This window comes from Tachypleus tridentatus, chromosome 2 (genome assembly GCF_004210375.1).
Source record: "Tachypleus tridentatus isolate NWPU-2018 chromosome 2, ASM421037v1, whole genome shotgun sequence".
Lineage (NCBI taxonomy): Eukaryota > Metazoa > Arthropoda > Merostomata > Xiphosura > Limulidae > Tachypleus > Tachypleus tridentatus.
Window position 1 is genome coordinate 127,138,042 of NC_134826.1, and position 13,733 is coordinate 127,151,774.

General features: G+C 29.2%; 1 pseudogene across 1 annotated transcript in view; it reads right to left on the bottom strand.

Moving 5' to 3' along the window:
- The window catches only part of LOC143245058 (stromal interaction molecule homolog), a 58,912-nt pseudogene that overhangs the window by 3,403 nt on the left and 41,776 nt on the right, over window positions 1–13,733 (bottom strand). The window contains exons 5-12 of the transcript XR_013025454.1: window positions 8,895–9,006; window positions 6,992–7,107; window positions 5,617–5,788; window positions 4,366–4,456; window positions 3,677–3,911; window positions 2,696–2,796; window positions 2,095–2,264; window positions 1,465–1,551 (exon numbers count right to left, since the gene is read on the bottom strand). The product of XR_013025454.1 is annotated as a stromal interaction molecule homolog (transcript). The remainder of the gene's footprint in view (window positions 1–1,464; window positions 1,552–2,094; window positions 2,265–2,695; window positions 2,797–3,676; window positions 3,912–4,365; window positions 4,457–5,616; window positions 5,789–6,991; window positions 7,108–8,894; window positions 9,007–13,733) is intronic.

Here is a 13,733-nt window from a genome sequence, read left to right on the forward strand (position 1 = left end):
TTAGGCAACAAGACCCACTGTCAACTCATGGACTACTCTAATCTAATAATAAAATTTTAATGTCACTGTTATAATGCAACTAGGAATCTGAAGTGTAAAAGCATAATTTTTTGGGTAACAGGATTCCAATAATAGACTCTTGGATTCATAGTCCAGTACAAGAATCATTAGGCCATGCACAGTTCTGTTTAAAAGCTAATGGACTTAATATCAGGCAAAGTGAATATTTGACCACAATAAATATTATTACATTTTTTCCTTTTAATTTTCTGATTGCAATATCTATCTAATAATAAAATCCACTCTTTGTTAAGAATACTGCAATTATCAGTAGTGCTTAACTCTCTGTTGATAATGTTCAAATTGGCTAGGTGATTTGTCTCGAGCAGAAATCTTCTTGAGTTCAAATTATAGTTGAGTGTGGATTTTTTATAACTTTTTAAATCATTAACTCATCATGTTAAGAGAAAGATATTACAATATGAGTCAAAAACACAATAACATGATATTTTTCATTATATATGTGATCCATTTGTTAACATTTAATTAGTAAAAACTGGATGGCACAGTGGTTATAGTGGTCAACTATCATGCGAAAGTCTCATGTTCAAATCCCAGTCGAGTCAAGATTTTACAATGTTTTTATTAATGTATCTATGTTTTATATATATTATCATCATATTCAAAACAAGTTCTTTGAATATTCTGACAGCCATGAATGCATCTGTAGACTAAATTATGGATTTGAGAGTGAGTATATGTATTAAAAACAACTTAGACTTGTTCAACTTAGGTTGAAAATATTTTTTCAACCAAGTATATGACGCTGCATTAAAACAATAAATTGTTATTGATGTTTTCCTCCTTAAGTAGGAAACTTTTAAACATGTAGTGAACAATATTATTAGCATTTTTTCTGAAAAGATATAACTTTGTGATTTTGCTCTTCATCATAAAATTTATTGCTTTTGCAATACCAATTAATAGATTCCAGGATCAGACACTTGGCCATGTAGAAATATTTCTTTGAGAACTAGTTTTTCACATGGCTCAATGTATTTGGCTTAATCAAGAAAATAAAAGAAAATAACATAAATGTAAGCCACAACTTACAGGAAAAGACAAAATACACAAAAAAACGTTTTCATGAAAATACTAGAAAAAGGATAAATATTTTTCATAGATACATTGTACTATGATCAATTTTAAGAAAACACATTCATAAAACATTTACTAAGATTTAATTTTAAGAAAATTAAAAAAATGAATGAGCATTGTCAATCACATGACAGGCAGTAAGCTTGTGTGTGTGTGTGTGTGTGTATATACACGTATACATACATATACACATATGAAGAATGGTAACCAAATTGTTGCATAAATTATAATATTACTGAGATGTTTCTTCAGTTCTCTTCTTTCATCACAAAACTGTGTAAAAATTCAGCTCATCACTACACTAACCTGCACCAAGACCAGCATTACCATACAGAGGTGTGTTATTGTCTTGTAACAGGATTGCTTCACTGCCACGACATGGTAAACCACCTACTACAGAGAGAAACATATTACATTAAACCAAAGTTTGCAAACTTTTAACTTAAAGTATATAAAGTGACACACACAAGTAACACTTATACACTACAGATTTATTCTAAAATACTTTTAACAGATGCTATATTGTAACTAATACTGTATGTAAACTAGATTCAGCAAAATCCTTTGGTTAGAGCTACATAATGATAGAAAGAATAAAATATAAAGTTCTCTCTAGCATGTAACTTGTACATGGATTAAATACATTCAAAAAGGACAGATGGTGTTATACATGTACTTCTCATTGAAACTCCTGAAAATAAAATGTAAAACTTTATCTTAAAGTTAACCTAAGCACAAGTTTTAGAGAGGAACTTTACAAAAACAAAACACAGAAGACATAAACAGGACAAAATATCTCAAGTTTTATCTTTATAATTATATACCAAGTGACATCTAGTCTAATTAAAATACTTGTTTCTATGGAGACAATAATAGTAAAAAAATAATCTGTCCTTGCTACAAATCTAAAGATATTAAATAAAGATAAATAACTACCTAGAGAATAGTTCTGCCCTGAAGTGTCACTGGCTGTCTTTCCTAACAACAATGCTTCCAAATGACTTAGTCCTGGATTACATACAACAGAAAAGTTACAAAGGAGTTCAATCTGCTTCCAACGTTGAATTCGTTCCTGAAGATCTTGAGTCACTTCAGAAAGAGCTGATCTGTACAAAAAAATCAGAAACTAAAACATTATTGTTCACATTAATGGGATTTAACAAGACATTAATAACACCAGACAGTTTGGTATGAATTTTATTCATAATCTATTTAGATATTTAGAGCAGAAGATGGCTTAATACGAATTACAACAATTTAAGAAACATGAATAATATCAAACAATGAAATACAAATTTTATTAAAACACTGAACAACCATTATATAATAACAGTAACGAATTTAACATAAATCATTCAATAAACAATACTAATATAAAATAGCTAGAATAGACATTTATAACGATTACTCAATAGCATTTGCATCACACAGTAAATTTTCTTAGTGATTTACCAGGCATCAATATAAGCACACTGCTACCATGACCTTAAGTGATTAAATAAACACTCCATTGATAAGACTGTTTATACAAGCTTACTTTGCTTGAAGAATCTTGCTATCTACGTCATCAATGGAACTTCCGTGAGCAATCCTAAATATTCCCATAAAATTTGATCTTTTCCGTCTCAACTTTTCACACTGGTATAAAAGAGACACAAAGTTAAATTCTACATTTATTCTATATCACAAAGAAAGAGCTGATAAATAGTATTAATGATACATATATTTTAGATGATATATTTAAATCTTTAGGTTCTTCAAGTTGGTGTTAGAATGTAATTTAACATTCAACTCCATTTCTAATTTCAAGCTTAGTTAGGTGAGTGCATCTCTCAAATTAAAATAAAAAAACTAATTAATTGTTTTCACAAAACTATCATGCATGTTTGTCGTTGTTAACAATTTAAATGTTACAGCTCTATAATAGGCTTTATATAACTACACAGATAGATTTAATAAGCTTTGTCTGATTAACAAGAAAAAAAATCACTCAAGTTTTAACAATCCAAATATTAAAGAAAAAAGAGAGGAAATAGCAAATCAGACAGAGGTACAAGTGGTAGATATAATTTTAATTACACTTGGATGGATTTTCTATTACTTTCTAATTTTATTAAAATAAATAAACAATAACCAATGCCACTGAATCATTGCTACAAGTATGCTGACAATGGTTAAAATGTTAAAATAAGAACCATTTTTGTACATTCACTGTTGTTGATTATTTTTAGCAAAAAGCTACACAACAAGTTACCTCCAACATGTCCACAGGGGGACATTAGCCTGGATTTTAAGTGCTGTAAGTCCTAAACCAGGAGATCTTTCTTTTCTTACATATTTAGTAATAGAATTCATTAAGCAATTATAGAAATACACTAACCCAAACAAAGCTTAAAATGTTAAATGATATGGGTCAGCCATAAACAAAAGATCCACAGATAAAATATTTTATCAATTTTCATCATCTGGTTTTTAACTACTGATAAGAATTTTGTTTCTTAAAATTGGGAAACATTACCCCTTCTTTAGCAGCAGATAGTTGTAGTTCAGCTGCAGTTTTTTTTGGCATTATAATGCTTTAGTTCAAGCTCATGTGTCAGTTGTAGCCAGTTTTGGAGTGCAGAAGGAGGAACCCAGGCTCTCAGTTCTGCAACTTTCTTCATCCATTCCAGCTCTGCTCGGGCCTGCTCAAGTTCTTCTTCTAGTTGTTGCATTCTGTTAGTACCATCACTAGTGCCATTATCATTTTGGTTCTAATTAAACAAAATATTTTAATTCTGTTATTACAGAAAAAGAGTTGTGTTTCATTCATGAAAAAAATAAAACTGCATGGTTATATTTTGTAATAATAATAATTAACCCACAAATTAAGCCTCAGATGAAGATGAAACAGCACTACTGCAAAATAAAAAAATATAAGGAAAACATTCACATTTTGACAAAAATAAATAATTATTAGAATATAATAGATATCATTATTGAAATAAAGGTTTATTTTTTTATATTCAGTTTTTTTTTCATATTTATTTCAAATAGCAAAAACCCAACCAAATGTAACCTTTTGTTGAGTTTTTACCCATCTATAATTTGAAAATGGAAAAAGAATAGCTATGAAAAATGAGAAAAATATAAATACAAAAGTTACAGTCCAAGAAGATTTGTGTTACAAACATTAGGCCTAACTAAAGACTTGTATTTGTTAACTACCTTTGTTGTACTAATCTCATCTTGTAGTCTTTTCTCGAGATTTTCCTTTTCAATAACAACAATTTCCTGTTCTTGACGTGCTTTATTCAGACTGAAATAGTTATATTTGAGATATCTGAGATATTAGATCTACAAATTTCTGTATTAGTATTTACTAATATCTTAAATATTTAATGCAACAGCTAGTATATCTAAATTTACAATAGTAAAGTACAGTAAAGTGCAAGTGACATTTTATAACTTTTACCATAAAATTATGAAGTAACAGTTAATGTAATTTTTTTAATGATTTGTAAAAGAAGCAATTGTTAAAACAATGATTTTTGAGAAAACTTCAGGAATTTTATTAATGATTTGTAAAATTACACGAAAATTGTTTTTTTTTGTCATCTTGTTTACAAAATAAAATCAGTGATTTATTTCAGCAGGCTCATAAACATTTAACGACTAAAAAATACAACCTCTCAAATGATCAATTAACTCCCTCTCATTCTCTCTAAAAACAATTACACTAGTCATACCAACAATTTATTAAACACAACCAGCTGTTATTGACTTGTTTTGTTTTGTTTTTTAAAGCAGGACTTAGTTTCCAATTAGATATAAAAACATCATGCAGTTTCTTATGACTTTTCCTGCTTCAACTGTTAAGGTGCATGATGTTAGTGTATGTCATAGTATGATGTCAGAAATATTTTCCAAGTAAGAAACAAGCAAGGTCAGTCCATAAGAAATTCAACCATTTCAAAATTATATTAGCCTGTAATTTCCAATTATTTATTTATTTATTTTTAATTCAACTTACTTCAGTAACTGATAGTTATTCATTTTAAAGAAGCATTTCATTAACCAATTACATTTAGCTATAGAGGTTATTTGGTCATTATTAATGAATCTTGCAGTATGTAATAATTTTTGCAAAACAACAATAACTCCAAATAGTGATATGGAAATAACATTTTGTAAAATTAAAGATATTTTCAAGCCAGCTTGTTAAGATGAACACAACCAATTAGCATTGCAGTTTAACTTTACATAAGTAAATGCTTTAATTAAAATCAAGTGGAGGAAGAAAATAACATAGATCCTTATGCAGTTGATGCTTAAGACTCTACTGATAGTAATTGAAGTTATCCTAAATAAAAGTGATTCACACTAGATTAAACTATATTGAACTTTTTTTTAAATCTTACAACAAAACAATCATATTGTTATCAAACAAATTATTTTGTTTTATGGATTCAAACTTACTCTTCTTGCAACCTCAGAAGAGCATTTTCAGCTTTCTGTAAACTTTCCATATCATTCATCATCTTTTGAAGATGATTCTTAGAGAACTTATGTTGAACAAAAGCAAACCAACAACCACCAACAGCCACTACCAATGACAGCACCAGGAAAGTGTCTTTTACATAACTGTGGTCTAAAAGATTACATTTAGATTATTTTATAAATTCATTACAAATTGAGCTTCAATAAATTATTGACATTATTGGGACAAAACCAACACTTTCAGTTCTTTAGATTTCACACCATGTTTGGAATGCATTAGTTCTTTATGGTAAGACATAAAATTTAATTTTTTAAAATAAAGTTAAGAAAATTTCTTGGAGAATGTGGAATAAAATGAGAATTTAGCCTAAAATTAACAAATTAATTTTCATTGCTTGAGTGTAAAATTGACAAATTGCACAAAACAGAAAAACTCTGTGATTTTCAGTTTCATTTTAATAAATTTAGAGCCAAAAACTTAAGTTCAAAATGGTGTAACATTATTAATTTCAACTAAGAATCACAATAAATTTCATTACTCATTTTTATATCTTTAATATAATTTCCTCTTAGAAACTTAAGATCCAAAAGGAGAGACTTATGAAAATGTTCATTTTATAATCAAAAGTTTCAGTTTAATTTATTGTGCTATTTTTATTATTATTATTGATATCTTAAACAAGTACTTACGAGAGGTGGACAAAAACGTGCCCCCCCCCTGAAAATTGGAATAGGAAGATATAAGGAACTATAGCAGGTGCACAACCCTTTTTATGAGAATGTGCAACTAAAATCATTAAAATATCTAGTATTTATGAAAGGTAGTATTAAAATTTGGATTTGAGATCATATTTCATTGAACATATCTTGCTAAGTGCATTCTAAAAACATATAATTTTATATATTTTTCTGTTATCTAATAATATATATAACAAATTAACAACACTTTTAAGGGAAACCACTTTTTTTGTCTCCCTTTGCATAATTCAAATATAACACATAAAATTAAATTACATCACAAGTCAAAAAAAGGATAAAAAAGTATCTGTTGTTGGAATATGTCTGGCAAGATATCCTTATTTTGTAGGCTGGTCTAGTAGGCTTGTTAATAAATCATTCTAAAGTAAAGATTTGTGTATGATTTCAACACAAATATAAATGAAGAAGTTTCTAAGTTCTAAAGCATTATGCTACTAAAGACACACTAAAATTTTTGTTTCATTAATTCAGTATAACTGTTTAAATATGCTAATAAAAAGAGAAAATCACTTCAAGCACATGTAAACAACACATTAATAGTAAAAGTAGCAGAAAGAAAAATTTTTAAAGAGAGGGATAAAAAAAAAAATCTTACATTTTGGTGGTCCAAAAAGAACTACATCCATTGCTTTCAGTGCTAATTTCTGTCTGTGAATAGCATCATTTATACCTAAAACAGATGTCAGAAAGCTTACATCATTTGCTGCCATCCTAAAATACAAAAACAAACATCATATTAAAATGTTCCTTTAAAACTTCATAAAATAATTTTCTCAGTAATACAAAATGTTTTATTTTTAAAAATTTAAAAGTAATCGATTTTGTGTGATTAACTATGTATCATTGATGTTGCATAGTTAAGTATTTTGTTTCTTATTATTTCTAAGAATGTACGAGTGAAAGCAAAGACGAACACATTAAAATCATCATATCACCCTTATACATTGCTGATGTTGACTTTCACCCAATAACAGGGCTCATCAGGCCAATTCGGATACAACAGCTGTAGTAGTAGTAGTAGTGGTTTTATAATGATGTAAAATCAAATGAATAAATGAAATTTAATTGTTATCAAATTAAGTCATTTATAATTCAAGGTCAGGATTAGGCTTAATAATATAAAATATTTTTTGCTTACCTTTTAAAATAAATTATCTATTATTATTAGTTTTACTTGAATTAGATTTATTATTGTTTATTATGCATGGCCAAGACAGAAAATATTAAAGATGCAATAAAGTTCATTGTCTAACCTGAAAGTTTATAAAAACACTTAAAATTTCTAGAGAAATTACTTGCACAGCACAAAATACCATTCACCTCATATAGTGTAGAAAATACAATCACTAGTACATATGATAGATCCAAACAACTCTTATATAGCATTTCAATAGTCATAACTCTTCTAGTAACACTGAAAAAGACCTCCCTGTTGCCCAACACTTTAACTAACTGGGTTATTCTATTAATGATGCATCTCTCAACAGCACTGCAACTGATTTCACAACTAAAGCTGACAGAGAGATAAGAGAAACCAATTGAATTGTAACTTTAAATACTGTTTGACCTTTTGTAATATACCTAGATTCTGGGATCAGTGATCTCCGAACATTTGTTTTCACTCTTTATCTAGAAAGTAAAATTTTTTTGGTTCTTTAATGTGAATTTTAAATTTTTACTCTTAACATTTCTAACATTCGTACTGCAACTGATTTCACAACTACAGCTGACAGAGAGATAAGAGAAACCAATTGGATTGTAACTTTAAATACTGTTCGACCTTTTGTAATATACCTAGATTCTGGGATCAGTGATCTCCGAACATTCGTTTTCACTCTTTATCTAGAAAGTAAAATTTTTTTGGTTCTTTAATGTGAATTTTAAATTTTTACTCTTAAAATTTCTGACATTCGTTACTTACTTATGATAATGTCCATGTTATTTTTTTCATCATATCTGTTTAATGTTCCTTTTGTAATGTCTTCATATCTAACTTTTATTTTACTTTATTAATACTCAGTGAAGTTTCTTCTGACCATTTTTCGTTTTTTTAAATAATGCATCTCTAACTTGTTTATACCTAGAATTCTTTTTTCTGATAGTACTGCACCAGAAATGAGAAACTTACAACAATAAACTGAAAGTTACTCAAAACACTTTTTGATTTCCATGATGGCCTGCATGACTTCACTTTATCTAACACTTAGCTTTAAATGATCATTCGCAGTTTGTTCCTGAAGAAGAGAGGTCAACTTTTTGAAAGCACTCAGCGTATAAGTTATTGTATCTTTGAGTTAAATTTAGTTCTTGAACCTACATTTTTCTTTTAACATAATGAACTTTTCTGTAGTATTAGTTGTGTTGTCAAAAAGATATAAAAGTTAACTATATATTATATCTCAATAATTTTTAATACTATATATATAAATGAGCAAATTCAAATGCTTGGAATAACTCTCAATATTTCATGATCTTTATTGATAAAAAACAATATTTACCTTGGTAAAGCAGTTCCATTCACATTATTCTCTTGAAAATTCTGAGCATACTGAGGCAGATCAACATAGGTCACTAACCACTGGACTATTTCATCTACTGTCCAGTTGTGAACTGGAATAAAACAACAAAAAATATATAGAATATCCACAGAGACACAAAAGGATTAAAATTTCTGCTTCGATCCTCCATTCCTATCAATGTGGGATATTAATATACCATGTATTTCTATCTTCTTATAATATTATAGAGTTTATTGTGAATTTATTCTCTATCCTGTTAAAAAAAAAGCTATTAAGTTGATTTCATTCTATCTACCTTTGTTCCTTTGTTATTTTTGGTAAACAGTACCTGGAGTGAATATTGCTGCAATGCTGCACATTTATCAATTGCAATGTCCTGCAACAGTCGTTCAGATAGTATCTAGAGGTTACAGTCTCACCTATGCTGTAGTGAAAATAAACAGTCACATGCATAGCATTTATGGTAAAAGGAAATTTAGATTAAAAAATATTGGAACAAAATAGTTAAGAGTAAGTAGTTAATAGAAACCAGTAAAAGTAAGGGTCCACTGCTCCTTAAAACAAGCACTTACACTATGTTTGTACTTCAATATAAAGGTTATGCATTTTGTATTTCACTTTGTGCCTCAACTCATATTTCTATTTAACAGCACTGTTCAGTTATTCAGAGATTTGGCATTACTTCATAAATAATATCTTGGCAAAACTTCCTATTATGAAGTGTATCTATTCCATTACTTTAAGGTTAACTCAGTTTTACCTGAAAATATTGCAGTGTGATTAGGAAGAAGAAAAATTTTGTATTGTGGAGTTTGCTATTTCTGGGGAATTGTATACTGCCCTTTACTTTAAGTCTTATGTTGTAAGCCTAAGAAAGTTTCTTAGTGAAAGGAATTAACATTCTTCACAACTAGAATGAGTTATGACCAAGAGAGAGTGGGTTACTGTAGTATAAGAAAGTTGTCAGATCTAGAAGAAATTCTCATCCAATTTTTGTCAGATTAAAAAAGGAAAACACTCATAATTTGGTGCATCCAGAACAGCTAATCAACAGTGACAAATCCCTTCAAGCTAGAAGGTACACTGCAAAAACAACCATGGATCACATGAAACCTGGGGTCTGATAGAACTGATGAGTGAGCTATAAAGCCAAACTCACTGTTCTGCTATCCTATAGCAGGGGCAAACTACTCATCAAAATATGCCTGCCACACCATACCCCCAACATTCAGAATTTCTCAGCCTGGTGTGGTCGACAGTCCACTGGTGGAAGGTTTATAATGCCTTCACAGGCCCCTGTTTGTAAGGCTAAGCAGATTTCTTCCCTGACATTTAAAAATATGGTCAACTAGATTAAGGAAGTCAAGGTCTTGTCTGGAATGAACTGATTCAGGAATAGGCAGTGCAATACCTGATGCTGAATCCTTATGGCTCAGTGATTGATTAGATTAGGCAGCCAGATAAGAAGTCATTGTAAGGTACATTACATTTTATGATTACTGTAATATGGTCACAAAACTAATTATTGAAAAGAGGTGCCAATTCTTACTTTACAAGTTCTCAACTGATGTTCACCAGACAAGGTATGTGCTAAGTTGTGAATTTCTACAAATTATATCAACATGCTCTCTGCAAAGTTTTATCCTGTACACCTGAAAGGCAGATAACTTCTCCATGTGTAGGAAGGAAGTTGTTTTCCAACAGTGTATATTAATATATACTATAGTAAAAGTATGCATATTGATTCTGACCTATGAGAATTTTAGCTCAAGTTTTAGTTTAGCTGAATACTGTCTGTCATTATTTTTAGTTTCTTGAAAATACAAAATGTAGAGATGTCAGCACTTTACTAGAACCATGCTATTGAGTATTAGCTCCAGAAAGTAATCTTAAACAGTTAGGAAATATTTTGTGTGAGAGCAAGAAGCAGTGTTTTCAGTTAAAAGCATCTATGACAATGTGCAATAGAGATATAAGTATATGGTTAAATATGTATCTAAATCAGTATGAATATGTGGTCACACATGCACACAGGAACATTAGATGAATTCATTCACAAGTATTGCATAACATAAATGGATAAATTACACAATGAAATCAACTACTAAGCCCTAAATGAATGGAAATAAAATGGTTTGTTTTGGATTTTGGTTGGATCAAATTGAAAAGTTTAAAAGTAGGTGAAATTAACAGTGTTTTATTTCATTGGGATAAAATATTTTCAATCATGCCAAATAAAATCTTTAGCAAAACAGAATTTTCTAAATATCTTCTTACCATTTTTTTCAGAACAAGATGCAGTAAGAAATGCATGAAAATTCAGGCTGTAATGATACCAGAGAAGATGGAAACTAACACCATTATGGTAAAACTCTGTATATTGCACTATAACTAGTACTAAACTTGCAACTGCAAAAATGTCTGTAAAACAAGACAGTAGAAGTACTAGCATATTTTAACAGACAAATGTAAAAGTTAACATCACCTGTAGTCCTGTAGAATATTCTGGCAGAGTTAAGGTGTTAGTGAGAGAAACCTTAACCAAGTATGAGATAAGGACATATTAATACTTTATTGTAAATGAAACAGCACATAATGCTATATTTATTCTAAATTTTATTTTTGGATTAATATTCTGTCTAATACACAACTTTTTCTAGAATATGGAACATTAAAATTTTTTATTTGATAACTTTGGTGTATTTTTTCCTTTGTATATATTTCTGTATTTTAAGAAGTGCTGTTCAGTGAGTGTGGAAGATAGAAGACTAATGAGGTATATTTTGTATGTATAGTGTGAATATATATATACATATACATATAGATATGTATTTGTGTATTGCATTCCTGTGTTAAAGGGTATTTTATGTTTTTCTTATTTAAAGGATAATTATATGCACAGTTTTTCATAATTATTTTTTTTAATACTAATCCTTTGAATGTTTTATTTGCATATATATCTATAATAAAGCTTTCTAAAGGCCAGTTTCTCATAAGATTTTATTGGATATGGATTTTAAACAAAGTTAAATTAAATGGTTTTTACTTGTCATAGTAAGATATTGTAAATGATGTTAAAATGACATGTAAAGAAGTTCTTTTATATTACTCCTACACAATATACAACATTTTTTACATCATGACTAAAGTTTGTTTGTAAGAATATAAATGGTCTTATTCTTTTTTTCGGGTTTTAAAATACAGTTAAAGGGTTTGAATGTTATTCTTTCCTAAACGGTTGTACTATCCATGTGGGATGTAGTTGTTCATAAAAACAATGTAAAGTTTACATACTTCTTGACCAAGTCATGAAGTAAACTTTACTTGGCTTAAACTTAATTTTAATTGTTGGCTTGAGGATATGCCTGAAAAAAAGTGTGGTATGTAGGCATGTTACTGTTCTTCAACCATCTTACCCAATCTTCCTTTTATTAAGTGGACCTATCTTATTAAGTGCACAGAAATAAGATTATCTGAAAATATCATGTAGGTATGAAATTATTTTATTTCAATCTATTTAAAAGGTGTTTTCATCAGCTGTATTTTCTTTGTTTAAAGGTTGTGACATCCTTGTGGCATGCAAGTGTTTTTGGGTGCAATAGAAAGTTAATACACTCTTCAAACAGGATGCAAACTTATCTGTTGGTTTTAAAGTTAAAATTGTTGGTTTAAGGAGAAGCCTACATTAGAAAAGACAAAGTGTGTTATATAAATATGCTTTGCATTTCTGTATTCTTGTGCTATTATAGTATTTATTCTTTATTCTGTACATGTACAGGTTATATATAACAGATGGTCGAGAAATCTACGAGGTTGATTACATACTAGTTATCTTTGTTTCCTTATTATTCTCACATGAATTATACTTGTTCTGCACAGGGATTTTATTGCTGTAATAACAATGTTGTGCAAAAAATGTCAACAATAGTTTCCTAAAAGTTTTGTTCAGATGACATGCACAGATTTTGGCCTCACCTATGTTGTAAATATAATGACAACTTACTAGTTACTGCTAGCCACTCTATGTAAATAGAACATTTCTTGCAAGCTAAGCATTGAACTTAAACAGTTTGTAACTCAGATGATACCTTGATGAGAGAGCAGTTAAGAGAATCTAGTGAAATTGACAGTCAATTGTACCAAAAAGCTAGTACATACACTGTGTTTGTGTTTTAATAAGACCAAGCATTTCATATTTAACCTTTTGTGTCCAGTTGCATTATTTAATTTAGTGTAATGACTTAGTTATAGATAAATTTAGCTTTCAGACTCAACAGAGTACAACTGTGTGTGGTTGTTAGTACCTGAAGATGCATAAGTTTGAGAGTTCTAAGTTATATTTCCAATATTATAATAGAGTTGTTTGCTGGAGGGAGCTGCTATTCGGGATGGTGATGAAAACACACCTAGAAAGTTTATAAATCTATTCCTGGAATTTAAAAATTTCTCATAATTGGCAGAAGTGAGAGTTCAGATTAAACATAAGGATCACTCACTGTGTAGTTGCTGACTGGGAAAAGTTTGATCAAGTTGTCATTGCATCAGTGCTTCTATCAGTTAAACAGTTTTGTCATCAATTAAAGGAATGTATGTTAAATATTATTAGTGTATTGAGCCAACAGTAGTTATAGAGTTTATGTTGAAAAGTTTTTTTTTAAGAAATTAGGCCAATAAATAAATGTAGCTGTAGTAAAGATTTATTGGAGAAACAAATTAATTAGTTATTACGTGGATTTGATCTTGTATTACATTTTTACCAGATTATCCTAACGAACCTGCTCAAGGATAAAATATGTCACAAAAGCTCTAATTTAATGG